Source organism: Physeter macrocephalus, chromosome 1, assembly GCF_002837175.3.
Source record: "Physeter macrocephalus isolate SW-GA chromosome 1, ASM283717v5, whole genome shotgun sequence".
Classification (NCBI taxonomy): domain Eukaryota; kingdom Metazoa; phylum Chordata; class Mammalia; order Artiodactyla; family Physeteridae; genus Physeter; species Physeter macrocephalus.
Window position 1 is genome coordinate 72,597,678 of NC_041214.2, and position 18,935 is coordinate 72,616,612.

Sequence of the window (18,935 nt, forward strand, 5' to 3'; positions counted from 1 at the left end):
CTGGGCCTGCGCGTCCGGAGCCTGTGCTCCGCAACGGGAGAGGCCGCAGCAGAGGGAGGCCCGTACCACAAAAAAAAAAAAAAAAAAAAGTTAAATATCTTAAAATTACCAATAATAAGTCAAAATAGAGTATAGCACTCAGTGTCTTTCTCCCAGGGCAGATTTCATTCTTTCTAACATAAAGCTATAATGCCTATGCACGAGGTAAAACTTTGGAAGTTTTACTAATTAAGAAGCAAGCATACTTATATGATGTTGGGCTGAGATGAACAGATATCCACCAATGCTACTTCAGGATCACACTTTCTTTACCAAAATGTCATCTGATTGCTCTCTTGGGTTTAGACTAACAGCTAATTAATAACCCACACTAGCTATTTGGAACTCCACTCCATCCCCAGCTCCCTACTCCTACAACTAATATCATCAAACTCCATCAATCAACAGAGAGTTTATCTCCACCAGGTGGCTTGAACAGTGTACTCACTTTTAGTTACATTTACATTGTAGTCGCATACAGTTTTAGTCTACTGCTCAGACTGTCCTATTGATGTTTTCATCCTGCCACACTCACTATCACATACACCAATACTGCCCTTCAGCAGCCTTAAGGAAACACACATTGCTCCTGATGCTTCACAATCCCTTCATAACCTGTCTCTCTATCATCTCTAGAAACTATACACAGATGTTCCCTCATGAAAAGATTAGTTATAACCATGCGGGAAATTTACATACAAACATTTCTCTCCTTTTTTATATCCTAAGGCATGGAGGAGTCTGTGTGTGTGTTTTTAAATTCATTTTCCCCCAAAATCTTCCTTAGTGGCACATTAATAATTAATAAACATAATAAAATCTCTTGTTGATAAAGTTTAATTCCCCAAAGTAAAGGTTAACATAACCATGAAAACTAATATCTATTAAAATTTTTAAAATACCAACTGCTTTTGCTTTTTTACACCAAATGACAAGGAGATCACATTTTTCAAAAAGTTTATTCTCTCCCAACAACTTCCCTAGGGGCACATTTAGTAAGAAATGCACATAATGACGATCCCTTGTTGACGAATTTCAATTTCCTTAAGTAATTAGCTGTCTACCATTTTTCCATTTAAATACATAATTTAATTTACAGAAGCCTAGAAAGTAAAAAGTGTTTCAAATTATTTCCTTATAAAACTGGTCATTATAAGCCTTGTTAATTATCCTAAATGCAATGTATCAATATAATCTATGTCACATGCCAGTTGTACAACAGAGCCTCATTCAGCTTAAGTTGCATTACTGGGGTTTTAATTTCACAAACCAAAGAGTTAACGTCCAATTTTCGTATTTTAAACAATTCCTGAGTAAAGGTGTTTAGGTGGGGAACTCATAAAAATTGAAGGGGAAAAAAACGGAGTCAAGCCATTGGTAAATGTCATCATAACAAAAATACCAAAAATTCCTATGTAAGAGGCCAGAGGTTATTAGCACTTAGAGCACAGGGACCACTGTCCTCATCTTTGTCCCTACCAAAGTAGTGTTCTGACTTTATGATACAGATTCTATCAATTTCTCTATAGCTAGAAATGTATTACAAGTTAGATGATGAAGAAAAAGTAAGGCTTCTAAAAACATGGTAGGACTTCCCTGGTGACGCAGTGGTTAAGAATCCACCTGCCAATGCAGGGGACACGGGTTCGAGCCCTGGTCCGGGAAGATCCCACATGCCACGGAGCAACTAAGCCCGTGCACCACAACTACTGAGCCCACCTGCCACAACTACTGAAGCCTGCGCACCTAGAGCCCGTGCTCCGCAACAAGAGAAGCCACCGCAATGAGAAGCCCACACGCCACAACGAAGAGTAGCCCCCGCTCGATGCAGCTACAGAAAGCCCATGAGCAGCAACGAAGACCCAACACAGCCAAAAATAAATTTAAAAAAAATAATAAAAATAAATAAAAATAAAAACATGGTTATTTTTGAAGAGGTAAGAACGAATGTTTAAAGACAGTCATTACCCAATTGTTTATATAACCAAAAATTATAAATCAATTGGACAGCTAAAGGCAAAACTGGGGAAATAATTTTTAAGCTGTATATTGCCTTAAATATTAAATATGGACATTAAGAGAAACTTTATATTATTTTAGCAAGTCAACAGTACACAAATGTTGAAATCATTTAATGTGATTTCTACTTCAAAACAGATTAAATAAGATATAGTTCGCAGCAATTCTGTAAGAAAAAGCTCTCCATAATGCATACTAGGAAAGTGGTATTGAGGAACACATGCTGTGAACTTATCAAGCTTTTTTTTCTTTTTTGGCTGTGCTGCCCGACCAGGGATTGAACCCGTGCCCCCTGCAGTGGAAGCACGGGAGTCCTAACCACTGGACTGCCAGAGAATTCCCCTTATCAAGCATTTTTGTTGTTGTTGTTCATAACTATTACACCAAAGGAAATTCTTTGGTGCCTGTACCATTCATAGGACATCAGCAGGAAGGCTGTAGTGAAGCACAGTAGTTAAGAGTGCTGCCTCTAGTACCCAACTGTAGGGGTTTGAATACTGGCTTTTCCCCTGGCATATGTTAACTGACAACTGGAAAAGTCAACAAAGGTTAGCTGAAATTATTAGTACAGTTGAGAAAAAGATGTCTTTGAACTAAAGATGGAAAAATGTTAAAAATATTTTAAGAGAATTATATTTAAGCAGAAATTATTTTAAGTAATCAAAACATTTTGGAGCTAGTTTTATTTTTCATCCTAAGCCAGATAGTTCTTTAAATCTAACTACTGCCAGTTTTCTTTTCATTCTTTCCAACCTTATTATGGTTAATTTTCAGGCTTACCTAAAATTTAAATTTTCAAATCTCTGTAATTTAAAAGTTAATTATCCAGTTTGTGATCAAGACTCATCCACTTTTATTTCTTCCTACTGACCTACTCTACTATCTCCTGCTTATTAGTACTCCCTCCACCAGAGGGCAGACAAAAGAAAGATGAAGTCGTGAAACACAAAGCTGATAACTTGTTAGCTTCCAGAAAACCTGGAGCAGTGTCACCAAAAAACAGCACCGATGTTATGGGATTTTCTGAGACAGTCTTCTCCAATTGCAATAGCGTTAAATAAAATACAGCCAGAAAGTTGGCAAATATTAATTCATGCATTTATTCATTCATTCAACAAATATCTGAATTCCAACCACATGCCTGGCACACTCCAGGCTCCAGGGATTCAGCAGTAAACAAAGCAAAGTTTCCTGTTGTCATGGAGCTTTATTCTATATTTGTCTAGGAGAAGATTATAAAGCTCATGAATAAATAACAATTTCAAGTACAGATAAGTACTATGCAGGGGGGAAAAAAACCTGCAAGAAGTTAGAGGGTGACCAGGAAGGCTATTTTTAAATAAATTAATCTAAGTAAAGACCTGAATGAAATGAGGGAATGAGCCATGCCTTAAATGGGGAAGAGCATTCCAGGTACAAGAAATAGTATTGATAAATGCAAAGGCCCTGAGGCAGAAACTAACCTGGCAAATTGAATCAACGGGAGAGAGTAGAGTAAGGCTGGAGGGGAGTAAGCAAACCAGAAGATATAACAGAGGTGGGCAAGAGCCCAACCACGTGATCATGTAGGCCTCCCGACCATAATAAAAACTTCAGTTTTCATCTAACAGTAATGTGTTCTGATGACTGGGAGATATAATCTGATTTGATTCATACCTTTTAAAGTTCATGCTGGCTGCTAGGGGACACAGACACTGAAAGCTGAAGGACCAGTTAGGCACTACTACAGTAGTCTGGACCAGGAAAGATGGTGGTTTGACACAAGGGTAGTGGCAGTGGAGGTGATGAAAAACAGACAAATTTGGAATAATTCTTAAGTTAGAGGACATAATACTTGCCAATGGAGGAACAGATATAGGATGAGTCAATCAGGATAACTCTTAGGAGTTTTAAACTGAGCAACTGGGTGGATAGTGATGCCATTTACTGAGTTGGAAAAGAGTAAGAAGCCACAGCCAGTGAGGCAGGATGAAAATCAGAGTTAGTGTCCCAGAAGTCAAGGGAAAAAATGCTTCAATAAGGAAGGAGTTATCTATCATTTGTGTCAAACGTGGCTGAGAGATCTAATTTGGCAAGACTGACATCCCTGGTGACCTTGAATGGTTTTGTGGCATAGGAAGGATAAAGTCTCTGGAGTAGGTTCAGAAGAAGAGGGAGAGGAGGAGTTGAGAAGTAGATACAGCCTACGTGGAATCTTTCCAAGATTTTTGGACACTAAGTAGCTTTATTAGTTTTTGAAGTTTTAACTTCCCATGTTTTTGGAATTTCAAACTTAAAGTTGAAAATTTTAATATAGTGAATACTCTTAATTCCCTTCACCTAGATTCACCAGTTGTTAACATTTGCCACATTTGCTTTATTGCTCTCTCTATATGTAATAATTATTATTACTTATCCATTTGAGAGTAAATTGAAGATATTTTGACTCTTTACTCCTAAATAATTCACTGTGTATCTTCTAAGAACAAGGGCATTTTCCTACATAACTACAGTACAATTATCAAATTCAGGAAATTTAACATATGTTAAATTTGATACAATATTATTTAATATTCAGTACATATTCAAGTTTAATATTTAATATTCAGTACATATTCAAGTTTTGCCAACGTCCCCATAATGTTCTTAGAGTAATTGGATTTCCCAAAACCCAAGATCCAATCCAGGATTATGCATTGCATTTAACTGACAGGTCTCCTGAACTTTAATCTGGAACAGTTCCTTTGCCTTTCTTTGTCTTTCATGACATTAACATGTTGGAAGAGTACAAGCCAGTTACTTGGTAGAACAATCCTCAGTTAAGGTCCCTCAACTGTTTCCTTGTGATTAGATTTTGGTTACGCATTTTAGAAATACCACAGAAAAGTAATGACATCCCTATTTCAAGCATGTCAAAAGGAACATTTTTTTTCTAACATCTTTATTGGAGTATAACTGCTTTACAATGGTGTGTTAGTTTCTGCTTTATAACATAGTGAATCAGCAATACGTATACATATATCCCCATATCCCCTCCCTCTTGCGCCTCCCTCCCTCCCACCCTCCCTATCCCACCCCTCTAGGTGGTCACAAATCACCGAGCTGATCTCCCTGTGCTATGCGGCTGCTTCCCACTAGCTATCTATTTCATCTGTCAATGGACAGTTAGGTTGCTTCCATGTCCTGGCTACTGTAAATAGAGCTGCAGTTACCACTGTGGTACATGACTCTTTTTGAATTATGGTTTTCGCAGGGTATATGTCCAGTAGGGGGATTGCTGGGTCATATGGTAGTTCTATTTGTAGTTTTTTAAGGAACCTCCCTACTGTTCTCCATAGTAGCTGTATCAGTGTACATTCCCACCAACAGTTCAAGAGCGTTAAAAGGAACATGTTTATCCCACTACTGGTGATGTTAATTTTGATCACTTGACTGAAGTGGTATCTGCCAGATTTCTCCACTGTGAAGTTACTGTCTTCCCCTTGGTTGTTAACCTCCAGAGAGATCACTGGAAACGGTAGTAATATCCTTTTCCTCGTCGACCTTTCTCTATTAGTAACACTTGCCTGAATCAGTATTATCATGATGGTTGCAAACTAGTGACTTTTCTAACTCTATTGTTCCTTCTACAGTTTTTATTGGTGGTCTACTGGGAAAAGTTTTTCCCTTTTTCTTATTTTATTTATTTATTATGGACTTGTGGATTCTGATTTCGTTCAGTGGGTTATAAGACATTACTATTAATATTCATTTTGATGCTCAAATTTTCCCAGATTTGGCTGTTCAAGCTAGTTCCTATATCCCTTTGACATGCCCCCATTATTTTCTTGAACCCTTCCTTACTTTGTGTTCTAGGCTCATCTTATACTTTCCCTTCCCCAGCTCTTGAACCAGCGATTTAGGTCTGTGCACTGGCTGTGCTCACTGCTACTGGGGTGTCATTACTTCTAGCCCTTTCAACAGACAGAGCTAGGAATTATATGCATGTCTGTATGAATGTAGGTATATTTTAATCATGAGTTCATATGTATAACTCTAATTCCAATCCAACACCATAGAGGTCTTCATTGCCTTCTTCTGTTTCATATTTTTTATTTTCCTTCTCCCACAGTGAAAACCCTAGCTCTCAAAATCGCAATGAATTTACTCATTTGCTCAATCCTACAATACACACAAAATAGTTTCAGAACTGCTATATCTCTACACTATAGATAACAGCCTACTACACATGGTTCAAGGTTTTTTGTTTTTGTTGTTGGCAGTCCTTTCACCTTTAGGTTAAAGGTATATAATCAAAGTCCTGTGTTAAAAACTTACTTGGATTCATTTTTTTTCTTCTGAGAGTTTACGTTATTCATTACAATACAGTTAGTTCATCTGTTGCTGTTTGTATTCAATTTTGAAGGCTTTTTTCTCCCAACCCTGTTAATTTGATTTTTGAACATATAAAACATTACCAAGTTTCCAAAGCTCATAACTACACAGAAAGGTATAATCAGAGCAATGCCATTCCCTCCACCATCCCTTTTACTCAGTTCCTACCCACCCCCTACAGGTAGCTAATTAGTTTCTGGTTACCTCTTCTCTATTTTTGTTCTATCAAAAGATTATGCTTTCTCAATGTGGAACAGAGAAATGGGACAGCATACTGGATCAAGAAAGAATTTTAAGATGGGAGACATAACAGAATGTTTGTATTATAATGTCAATGATTCCACAGAAACTGAAATTGAAGGTGGAGAAGGGATGGGATAACTGCAGAAAGAAATATCTATCAAAATAACTTCTGGTTTAAATTTGAGGGATATCAAAAGGTTCCCATATTCCAAAATAGATTGCCATTCTGTCTGTAACCTTCCAAATTAGTTATACTTATGGCTCTAGAGAACCCACATAAAATGGGGTTATTATTTTGGAAGGATAATTAAGCTATCACTACCTATTAATGTCAGTAGGAGAAATTCTGCCCTGGCAAGAGGGAGGTTTTGAACTTTGAGCTAAACATTTAAGCAGGAATAGAGAGGTGAGAAGAGAATGGCTGACATGAGGATCTGTGTAGTAACACAGATGGATAGTAATGCTCGTGCTAGAAAATCAAACCCACATCTCTGGCACGTCTTGGAAAATTTACAAATATGCTATTGAGTAACTGAGGGTTATTCCTCATGTCCTGGCATTAAGTCAGTGTGGCACAGAGGGAAGAACATGAACTTTAGAGACAGAGCGGTCTGGCCATAAATCCCAACTGAGTTACCTAACAGCTACATAACCACTGGCAAGTTACTTAACATCTCAGAGCCACAATTTTCTTACCTGTAGAATTGGATAATGTCTCTTTTGCCAAGTTAATGTAGAATATAAACAGAATAATGTATAGAATTGCCCCTGGCCCAGAACATACACTTAATAAGTAGTTCCTATAATAAATGCAGATTAACAAGGTAAAGAAATTACACAGTGTGTTTCAATAACATGCCTAAAAGAAATCAGTGAAATCACACCATCTCAGGCAGTATTTGGTAAGGGCAAAAAAAATGTCCAACACGTAGTTCCAATTTTCAAAATGTCCCAGAGTCTATTTTTAAAGTGTAAAAATATGTGCTGACATACTAAAGTGCCAATGATTTAAAAGAAACAATTCTGAGGAGATGTTGATCAAATGTTAAAAACTTCCAGTTGGGGCTTCCCTGGTGGTGCAGTGGTTAAGAATCCTCCTGCCAATGCAGGGGACACGGGTTCGAGCCCTGGTCCGGGAAGATTCCACATGCTGCACAGCAACTAAGCCTGTGCATCACAACTACTGAGCCCACGTGCTACAACTACTGAAGCCCATGCTCCAAAACAACAGAAGCCACCACAACGAAGACCCAAAGCAGCCAAAAATTAATTAATTAATTAACTAATTTAAGAAAAAACAACTTCCAGTTATAAGATGAATAAGTTCTAGGGGTTTAATGTACAACATGGTGACTACAGTTAACAATACTGTATTGCATACTTGAAAGTTGCTAAAAGAATAATCTTAAATGTCACACACACACACACACACACAGGTGATGGATGTATTAACTAACTTTAACTGTGGTAATCATTTTGCAATTTATATATCTATCAAATCATCACGTTGTACACCTTAAACTTACACAATGTTATATGCCAATTATATCTCAATAAAACTGGAGAAAATAATAAAAGAAGCAATTCTGCAAGTTAACAAAGACCAACGACTCTGAATAACCTCCTAAGTAATGCCTATGGCTCACAAAGAGATGAACATAAATGTATCAAAAGCCATATTAACCAATTTTATAATTTTATAAATGTGTATACACAAGAGAATTAAGGACGTTCAATAAAGCAATGTTTTAAAAGTTTCTATTTCACTTTCAAATTAATCTACAAACCAAAATGCAACATGGAAAGTCTTAAAATGATCTTTAACTAAATACTGAAATATACAATAAACTTTCAGAGCCTAGAATCAGCAATAACCCCAAAGCCCCACACTGAAGAGCCTTAAAATCCGCAATGGCAATGAGACACAAAGCACACAATTTTACATTACAGACCGCCGTTTTCCTCGCCGACTAGAAATGACTTCTCTTTCATCTGAGACGCAAGAGGGAGGAGATATGGGAACATATGTATATGTATAACTGATTCACTTTGTTGTAAAGCAGAAACTAACACACCATTTTAAAGCAATTATACTCCAAAAAAGATGTTTAAAAAATAAAATAAATAAATAAGCAGTGTGTGCTCTACCTCTGTTCTAGAAGACACACTTAGAGGTCACAATCTCAGTATGCAATACCAAGACGATTAGAATTCATCAACAATTCAATGCCGAACGTCTTAAGAAAACTTTCCAGTAGGGTGCTAATCCACAAACCGAGCTATTTTGCTTGTGGAAGGAGAAAAATGCATCCACACCCTTTACTAAAAGAGAAAAGGAACGAGTGGGAGAAAAGGGAAGAGAGATGCAAAATAACAAGACACTGCTTCTATAAACAAATGAAAGTCTGTTTTTAAACTTTGAGAAATTCTTCCTCTGCCGAAGAGCAATAAATATCAAAGTACAATACAAGGCAATCATTTGTGTTTTGAAGCAGAAAAAGAATGCGGAGAGAAAAGGAAAACATTTTATCATGTACTGAACTTACAAGTATTCAAAATCCTTAATTCCTTCCCCCCGCCAAATATTGGGCATCAGATCCTTTACAAAATAAATTTAACACGAAACCACTGGACTCATTTTTAGCACTCGGTGGAGAACTTTTATCTCTCCCAGCGCTCACCACCCAATAACCCTTCTGGGAAGCCCTGAATAACCGCTATTCTTGGGACAAACGCAAGCTCGCGTTCCAGTGCCCCGGAGGCGCCTCGGGGCGCGGAGAGGAACCTGGGGGTCTGGAGGCCAAGGACCACAGACCGCCCCCTCGCTGCCCAGGAAGTGTCCGAAGCGGCGGCCGAGCGGCTGGTCCCCGCACGGGAGCGGAGCGCCACCGAGGCGCGCCCGCCCCGTCCCTCCCGGGCAGGGTCCGCCTCCTGGAGTCCCCCGTCCCCGAGTCAGGAGGACCCCGCCGGCCGCGCCTCACGCCCCCTGCGGAAAACCCGGGATGGCCCCGCGGGGCGCACCGACAAGCCGCAGCTAGCGCGGCCGCCGCCTACCTGGAGGGAGCTTGGGCCCGCGTGGACTGGGCGTGCGGAGGTCAGCTGGGCGCTCAGCAGCCCCTGGCACGCGGAGCCGGCTTGCAGAGCGCAGAGCACCGCCGAGACCAGCGCCGCCGAGATCCGCCGACCACACCCAGGCCCGCGCCTCCCAGCAGCCAACTCCGCGGCGCGCGGGGCCGGGTCGGGGACGTGGCTCGAGGCGCGAGGCTCAAGGCGCGAGGCGCGAGGCACGAGGCGCGCGAGCCCGCGGGGACGCGCCGCGAACGCGCGCAGACCCTGGAGCGTGCGCGGCCCGGGCTGGGGGCGAAAGCAGCTGGCGCGGAGCGTAGCGTCTGCTTCCTATTTTCTCTCTCGTTTCCTGCTAGAAGAAGAAAAACATTTATTCCCGAGCAGTTTCGTTTTCTTGGTTCGGCGCCTGGACGCCGGAGCACACTTCTGAGTAGCGCCCAAGTGGTGTGGCCGGTTTCCTTCCTGCCACCGCACAGGCCTCAGCTTGCTCGTGGGCAGGATAGAGGGGCTGATTTAGAAGACCTCAAGGTCCCGTTTAGGTTTAACATTCTAGAATTCTAAATGTAAGAGAGTAAACTGAATCCCAGAGTCTTACAAAATTGCATTGCAATCCCAGCTCTACTGTCCCTAGTTTTATGACCGTGTACCGTCTCAGGGCCTCAGTTTCATCATGGGCAAGATAGGGATACTGTACCTGCCTCAAAAAGGTGCGAAAATTTTAACTGCGATAACATTTGCACAGAGCCTGCCTCTAAATAAATGATCAATGCTTGGAAGTTATCGTTACTGTTGTCACTGATGAAACCGGGCCTTCCAGATAACCCTGTCAAGTTGCTCATCTCTGCATGAGTTAAACATCACGTGCAACCGACTTTTTCTAAATTTCTAGGGGTGTTTTATGTTTAAAATGTCATAAAATGAATGCATCTACCCAATTTGCTTCCTCTGAAGTCAGTACCGCCCGGGAGCAATTTTCCTCTCCCCACCCCCATCTTTCTTCTGAGTTAATTCCAATTTGACAGACTGTTGCTATAGCATTCCTGCTCTGACGTCAAACAATTTAAAGAAACAGCCCTGGGTAACGACAACTGCAGAGGAGTTCTTTGTGGAGTTTCTGTGCTGGAGAAACGTTTGAACAATATCTTAAGAGAACTTTAACACCTCCGCAGCCTTCCATTTCTTCTTCAGCAGCGTCCCACCATCACCTGGAATAAATCTTTTAGTACCTTCATGATGAGCACACCCTGACTGCAGCTGTGGAGAAAATATGACCATTTTGTTTAAAAGCCAGACCATGACAAAAATGGAAACAGCTGTGGTGCTAGGGTGATGAAATTATAGGTGTTTTTTTCCCCAAAATTTTCATTTTCCTTAATGTGGGGTGCTTGTTTCCATTAAGAAGAAAGAGGAGAAATGCCAAATCTTCTACATATCAGTGTCTGAAAAGTTAATTGGGACCTGAATAGTTTGCAGCTGTAACTATTTATATGTTTTAATGATTAAATCCTGAGCTTTATCATTGTCATTTTTAGGAGGAAGCAAAGGGAAATTATTATTTAAGGAACTCCTATTACGTACCAGGGTCCCTGCTTTCTTATTTTGTACTTACTTCTCATACTAACTTTACAGTGTGCATTCTATCTCCATTTTACAGTTAAAGAAACTGAGGCTCAGTGAGATTAAGTAATTTACATAGAATACACAGTGTCACAGCCTTACATGGACTCTAGATTGGATTGACTCCAAAGCCCACTTTCTTTTATATTCTTTTCTGTCTTGTTCTTGTGCACTGGCACTTGTACAGGTCTTTGAGAGGTGGTTGGGTTAAGATTATTAGCTGAAAAACAAGTTGCTGGTATTTAGGAAAACCCAGTGGAAAGTACTGTGTTATTCTATTCCACAAAGGATTCGGGGAAATATAAATCAACAGCTCCTAAACACAAAAACCTGAAAAAAGTTTACAAGAATTTTACTGACCACTATTTGAAGACTTGAGAATAAATTACACAAAATGATCAATTCAACCTTCCTGAAAATTTGATGTGGACTAGAAGAATAAAGTCTAAGTACAAGAAAGGAAAGTTTATTATCCAAACTAGTTCACATCCAAGAATATTTTATTTCTGTTTTGCCACATCTGGTGCACATTTTTCTGGAAAGAACACTTACTTGTTAAAGGACAAGCCTGTGTTGTAAATCTGAAAGTAGAGCTGATGAAAAGAATTTCATTAGCAAGAAAAATTTCCTAAAAGCACAGTGATGCATCTAAGTGACCCAGCAATTAGTAATTTTTCAAATGATAGCATAATCCATGTAGAAAGAAAAAGAGAGAAGGAAAGAAAGAAAAAGAAAGAGAGGAAGGAAGGAGGGAAGGAAGGAAAAGGGAAGGAAGGAGGAAAGGAAGGAAGATAAAGGAAAGAGAAAGAAAGGAAGGAAGGAAGAAAGAAAGTGTTATTAATATTCTCGAAGCCCGTAGATTTGTGTAGACAATTGTAATGATGTATCCTGCCTGCTTCTAATGTTTAAATCCAGTGTTCTTGTGTTTGGAAGCCACTGGTTGATATTTATATTTCTAACTCATTAGGCCCATGTTGTCAAATCCTATTCTATTAGAAGAGGGATGGTGGGGTCCCTGCTAGAGAACCTTTGAAGACAAAATCCCTGTCTGTTTCATCCTTGTGTTCTTTGTGGTGTTTAACAGAATACCTTGCACCTATTAATTACTCAGTAAGCAGATGAGTGAATAAAGGTACCTGGCTACTTGTTTTACTCAAATAACCTTCATACCAACCACCCTCAGGACCTACTCAGAATCATAGAAAGGAGAAGAGTGATCATTATTTTTCTGGGAGCTCAGTTGTAGTTGCTTCTGCAAGGTGTTTTGATCTCTTATGACCTGGTTCAGAGAAGCTCTGCTCTCGGTCCTCTATTGGATGAATCTGAATCCTGTTCTCAGCAAGCTACCCTAAAATCTACAGTGCCATAGGTTCATAACCTCTGCTTTTAAATCATACCTCAGGGCTTCCCTGGTGGCACAGTGATTAAGAATCCGCCTGCCAATGCGGGGGACACAGGTTCGAGCCCTGGTCTGGGAAGATCCCACATGCCGCGGAGCAACTGAGCCCGCGCGCCACAACTACGGAGCCTGTGCTCTAGAGCCCACAAGCCGCAACTACTGAAGCCCGCTCGCCTAGAGCCCGTGCTCCGCAACAGAGAAGTCACCGCAATGAGAAGCCCGCGCACCACAACGAAGAGAAGCCCCCACTCGCCACAACTAGAGAAAGCCCACACGCAGCAACAGACCCAAAGCAGCCAAAAATAAATTAAAAAATAAAATAAAATAAATAACTCATACCCTAGAAATAGTCTATTTTGTTTTCTGAGCCTGCTTTGCTGTTAGACAACCCCAAGTGCATTATGAAGAACAGAACCGTCGGGCTTCCCTGGTGGCGCAGTGGTTGAGAGTCCGCTTGCCGATGCAGGGGACACGGGTTCGTGCCCCGGTCCGGGAAGATCCCACATGCCGCGGAGCGGCTGGGCCCGTGAGCCATGACCGCTGAGGCTGCACGTCTGCAGCCTGTGCTCCGCAACGAGAGAGGCCACAACAGTGAGAGGCCCGCGTACCACAAAAAAAAAAAAAAAGAGCCGTCAAAGTGTACAGTATTCCAGTACTACCCTGTTGTATATGTTGTATACATTCCAGTTCCATTGTATTCAGGATGAGACCAAATTACATACATGGAATATACTTTATAGAACATACATGGAATATACTTTATAGAACATACATGGAATATACTTTATAGAACTATACATATAGAATAAGTTGTATACATTCCAATTTTATTGTATTCAGGATGAGACCAAATTATAATAACTCATAATAACCTACATGCATGGAATATACTTTATAGAACTAAAGTGACAGGTTTTCTTCCAACTACAACAAAATAGTTAAAAAATATTAAATGGAAATTGTCTAATTGGATATGCAGCAGAGTTCCTCAAGGATGTGGGAAACGATTCCTTAGTAGACTCTAAGATGTGAGTTTATGTGTTGTTTCAGACATCCTTAATCCCAAGAAGTCATGTCCAAACACTTCCCTCTTGCTCATGCACATTGCATTTAGATACAAGCTTTTTCTACAGCTTATATTTTGAGCCCGCCTTTGCTGTGTTCTTCTGACACTCCTAATACCTATCAGTTATAGCTCTTGTGCCTTTCTGCTCAGGTTCTCTAACGGCAATTTGGGTCTGTCATCTACATGCACATCAATGACCTTAGGAGAGCACTGTACTTGACTAATGATGTCTGTCTCAGGCATAGGAGGGGAATATATATTTGCTGCTCTAGGTCCTGTGGTTCATTTCTCTGGAATCTGTTATTGGGAAGGGACAGGCAAAGTGGAAAGAATACTAAACTGTACATCAGAAGACGTGATTTAGAGCTTTGGCTCTGGTACTAAATATCTGTGTGAGCAGATTACAACCTGCCTACATTCTGTCGTGTTCAATATATACAACTGGAGTGCTGGATCTTAACAGGATTGGCAAATAGCTCTGATGCCATCACTCAGAACTATGCCCAATGTATAACTTCACTAATCAGAAATGCACTCTTTCCCTCTAAGCCTCATTACCATCCCCCAAATTCTTCTGAATACAGGTATCCTCCCCCAATTTCAACAGTTCACTTTACACCACTTCACATTAATGAAGGACCTGCATTAGAACCTGTTTTTACTAACTGAAAGAAATCTAAAGAGGATTTTGATTTTATGGAAAAGCAAAAAGACCAAAAGCGAGAATAGCATTCAGCATTTGTTCTGTAACAGCCCTTACAGAGGCATTGCACACCCAGAGCGGCAAGGAGAGCAGCACCACCCAGCTCTTTCCCTGGGAAATGCACTCAGCATCTCAGCATCCAGCCGCCATATCTTTGAACTATGTCTGTGAGCATCTGGGCTTTATCTCGATTTATTGTGTGCTTCCATTAGGAAGATGGGTCCTAAGGTAATTACTTCTTCACTTTAGGCCATTTCCGCTTACAAATGGTTTCCTAGGAAGGTTCTACTTTTGGATAGCAGGGGAAACCTATACCACACACCAGGAAGGCATTCTGATCTATTGGTTTGATAAGTGAGTAAAAACATTGTTATTGGCTATCTATTGCTGTGTGACAAGCCTCCCCCAAACTTAATGGATTAGCACAACAGCAATCGTTTATGTTGCTCATAATAACCTACTTAGGCAGGGCTTGGCTAACACACTCTGCTCTGCTCTGGGCCGTGTCAGCTAGTTTGATTCTACTTTTAAGATGGCTCTGTCATATGGCTGGCAAGGTGGTGCTGGCTATTGGTTGGAAGACCAGCCAGGGCTGTGGACAGAGACTTCTGTTCCTCTTCACTTGGCCTTTCCATGGGCTACATGGAATTCCTCACACTACGGTGGCTGGGTTCCAAGAGCAAGTGTTCGAAGAGAACAGGGAGGAGGTGCATAGCATTTTTATCACTTAACTTGGGGAAGCACATACTGTAGCTTCCAGCATCCTCTCTTGGTCTAGACAGTCACAAATTCAAGTCATAGGGACATAAACCTCTTGATGGAGAAGTAGCAAGGTTCTAGAAGAGCATGTAGGCTGACATCTATTGCTGCAGCCATTTTTGGAAATACAATCTGCCACAAGCATATTTGCTGACCCTGGGTTAATCTATGAGTCTAATGATCTAAGATAATGTTTTTCCATTCCTTTTTCCCATTTAGCATTGTTTTTTTTTTTTTGTGTGGTATGCGGGCCTCCCTCTGTTGCGGCCTCTCCCGTTGCGGAGCACAGGCTCCGGACGCGCAGGCTCAGCGGCCATGGCTCACGGGCCCAGCCGCTCCGCGGCATGTGGGATCCTCCCAGACCGGGGCGCGAACCCGGTTTCCCTGCATCGGCAGGCGGACGCGCAACCACTGCGCCACCAGGGAAGCCCTTAGCATTGTTTTATTTATTTATGCTAATGTGCTCTGTCTAACAGATATTTCAAACAATGGAAAAGATCTTGCTTTCCTTGCTAATTTGGTTTTTTGGCTTTTTTTATTTTAATTTTTAAAATTATCATACTGTGAAATTGATCTTTTTCTTTTGGTGTATGGTTCTATGATTTTAAACACATGTACAGATTCATGTAACCATCACTACAATCAGGATACAGAACAGTCCTATCATCTCCCCAAAATTTCTCATGCTATCCTATTATTATTATTATTATTATTATTATTATTATCTCACCTCCCTCCCTATGCCCTAGCAGTCATTGATCTGTCCTCCATCCCTACAGCTTTGTCTTTTCGAGAATATTATATAAATGGAATCATACCATATGAAACATTTTGAGACTGGCTTCTTTTACTCAACATAGTACCTTGTTCCTTCTTATCGCCGAGTAGTATTCCATGGTATGGAGGTACCACAATTTGTTTACCCATTCTCCCACTCAATGACATTTGGGATGTTTTCCAGTTTGGGGCAATTATGAACATAGTTTCTATAAACACTCATGTACAGGTTTTTATGTTAACGTATGTTTTCATTTTTCTAGGGCAGGTAACCATGAGTGGGATTGTAGTGTTATATGGTTAGTGTATGTTTAACCTTATGAGAAACTGCCAAATCATTTTCTGGAGTGGCTAGTCCATTTTTCATTCTCACCAGCAATGTAGGGGAGTTCCAGTTGCTCTGAGTCCTTGTCAGCACTTGATACTGTCAGTGTTTGTTTGTTAATTTTTGCCTTTCAAATAGATGTGTAGTGGTATCTCATAATGGTGGTTTATTATTGTATCTTCTTCAGCATCACATATACATGTTATCTCCTGCCTTCCCCTACCCTGATCCAGTCTATGCATCTCTGTCAAATTAATTTTCCTAAGACACAATAATGATTAGATTCACTTTTGGCTCAGAGAACCTGTAACAATTTCCAATTACTTACTGAATTGAATATATCTGACTTGCACTGGCTTGCAAGGCCTTACATAATCGGACTCCAACCTACATTTCCAGGTTCATCTTTTACTCCTTTATTTTTCTCTCCACCTAGCCTTTTTGCTCGTCTGAGAGTAGGTTCTTTGCCTTCTCATCTTTGTCAGTGTTGTTCCCAAAACTGTCTCCTCTGTCCTTCTCTCTGTATCTCTCAAGAACCAAGAACTTGAGGGGACTGTCCTTGCCCCTCTGTGCCTGGAATACCACCATGTAATACCATGCAATCTAACCCAGACACTCTTCCCAGGCTCTTCGAGCACCCTCCTGGGCAGGTCAGAAAATCCAGGACAGGGCAGGTATCCAGCTGGGGAATGAGTCTCCTTTGCTGATACAGACCAACTACTTTCCAAGTGATTCTACTTGGAAATAATGATATTATCTCATGCCTATCTTACCAGTTCTCTGAGAGGTTTTTGAACCATTTTTGAGATTTGAGATTAATGATATGGTAATTTTTCAACTGACTTTGCCATAAAGCATGAAGAGCTCTGATAGCTGTCAACAATATATCACTTCCCTTCAGCAATGAAAGCTAAGAAAGAATAATTTAATAACATTAATTGTTTCCTGATAGAAACAATTGCTTTGTTCTGATACAAAGCCACTTAGCCTGGACTTGAAACTCTACCTAGGAAGTTAAAAAAAAAAAGGTGAAAAGATGATATATAAATCAACTATTACGCTAAACATTTTTATTTGAATGTTGAAGAGACACCATTCTTAGTAACAATAAACATTAATGAACCTGCTCTTTAGAACAAACCTCTAAGATTAAAGGAATGATTTTGAAAGCCTCTGCTTGCTCCAAGGATTATTTAAGAGAAAAAGAGTTATGTGTTGAGACTCCCTTAGCCATATTATCTAAGTGGACCAGGATATCTAAATCATGTTTTCAAAAGCCCATATAAATTCTAAGAAAGTTAAGTGAAATTGTTAATGATAGCAAATTCAGTTCAGATAAAGAGTATGATGTATTCAAGTTACATTCTACATAACGTCCCTCTTCTATAATTATACACATAATTATAGTGTCTAGAGCATAATATATTATTTTGCATGAGCTAGAGGTTTACAATTATATGACTATTCCATGCCACAATCTCACTCCTGGGACTCATGTCTTATCACTGTATCCTTAGTCTTAGCACAGTACCTGCATATAGCAGAGATCTCTCATGTTTGTTCAATGAATGAAACAATACAGAGCTCTAAGGAGAGGTTGCTGGGAGTTTCATTCATTCATTCATACATACATCCACTCATTTATTCATTCATTTGCGAGCATTTAATAAGTTCTCCCACAAAAATGTATCTTCATAGCTATTTAGGAATGAATAGAATCAGACTAACAAAATGCTTGATTCAACATTAATGCTTCTAGGAGTGGAGTCTTCTCCTGGCAGATGGGTGGTCAAGCTGAGGTGGAAGCAGAGCACAAGGTCTAAGGCTTGGGACAGTTTTACACTTTTCCTTCACTCAGCCCTCTTATTGTCATTTTAAGTTCTTAATGTGATGTGGGGAGGGGCAGGGGACTGCTCTCACACTTCTGTCATCCAAAGGACAGCAGCTAATAAGGGTTTCTGGAGCAATTCACTCTCCTCAGGGACCAAGGATGGGAGAAAACTACTGGGCAGAAGCCAGCTTCTGTTCTCATAGGGTGTGCTGAGTGTACTAATGGGTGTGATATCATCACCTGTTTTTAAGTGCGCTATGGGAAAGCCCAGCTCCTTTGCATTTGAGACAGACTATTAGTGGGGGTAATAATGGTTTAAACAGGACTGCTTTTCTCTTCTTTAAAGCATCTTTAGAGGAAAAAAATCAGCAAATAGGACTAAATATCTGAAAATAAATATTTAAAATGCTCTAGAAACACGGCAGAGTTAAGGTTTTTTCAAAACAGAAACAATCTTTTTTGGAACAGATATCCTAAGTTAGTATTTCCCCTTTGGTATCCTTTAGGTTTATACACATTTATTGACTATTTAGGAATCAGCACTTCACATTATTTACCTCATTCACTATCTACAACAGACTTAAAAGGAGATATTATTATTCCTATTGTGCAAAGGAGGAGATTTAGGCTCAGAGAGAGTAAACTCTTGCTCAATGTCCTGAGGTAATGCCAGGGGATGAGTATGAAGGGTTCAGGTTCCCATCCTTCTTATCTCTCTCTAACCTCCATCTCCAACAG

General features: G+C 40.2%; 1 protein-coding gene across 1 annotated transcript in view; it reads right to left on the reverse strand.

The window, feature by feature from the left end:
* Positions 1–9,897, reverse strand: part of GNB4 (G protein subunit beta 4) — a 67,076-nt gene extending 57,179 nt beyond the window's left edge. Inside the window, exon 1 of the mRNA XM_024124228.3 lies at positions 9,709–9,897. The gene's annotated coding sequence lies outside the window, so the exon portion shown is untranslated. The remainder of the gene's footprint in view (positions 1–9,708) is intronic.
* Between the last annotated feature and the right edge of the window lie 9,038 nt (positions 9,898–18,935).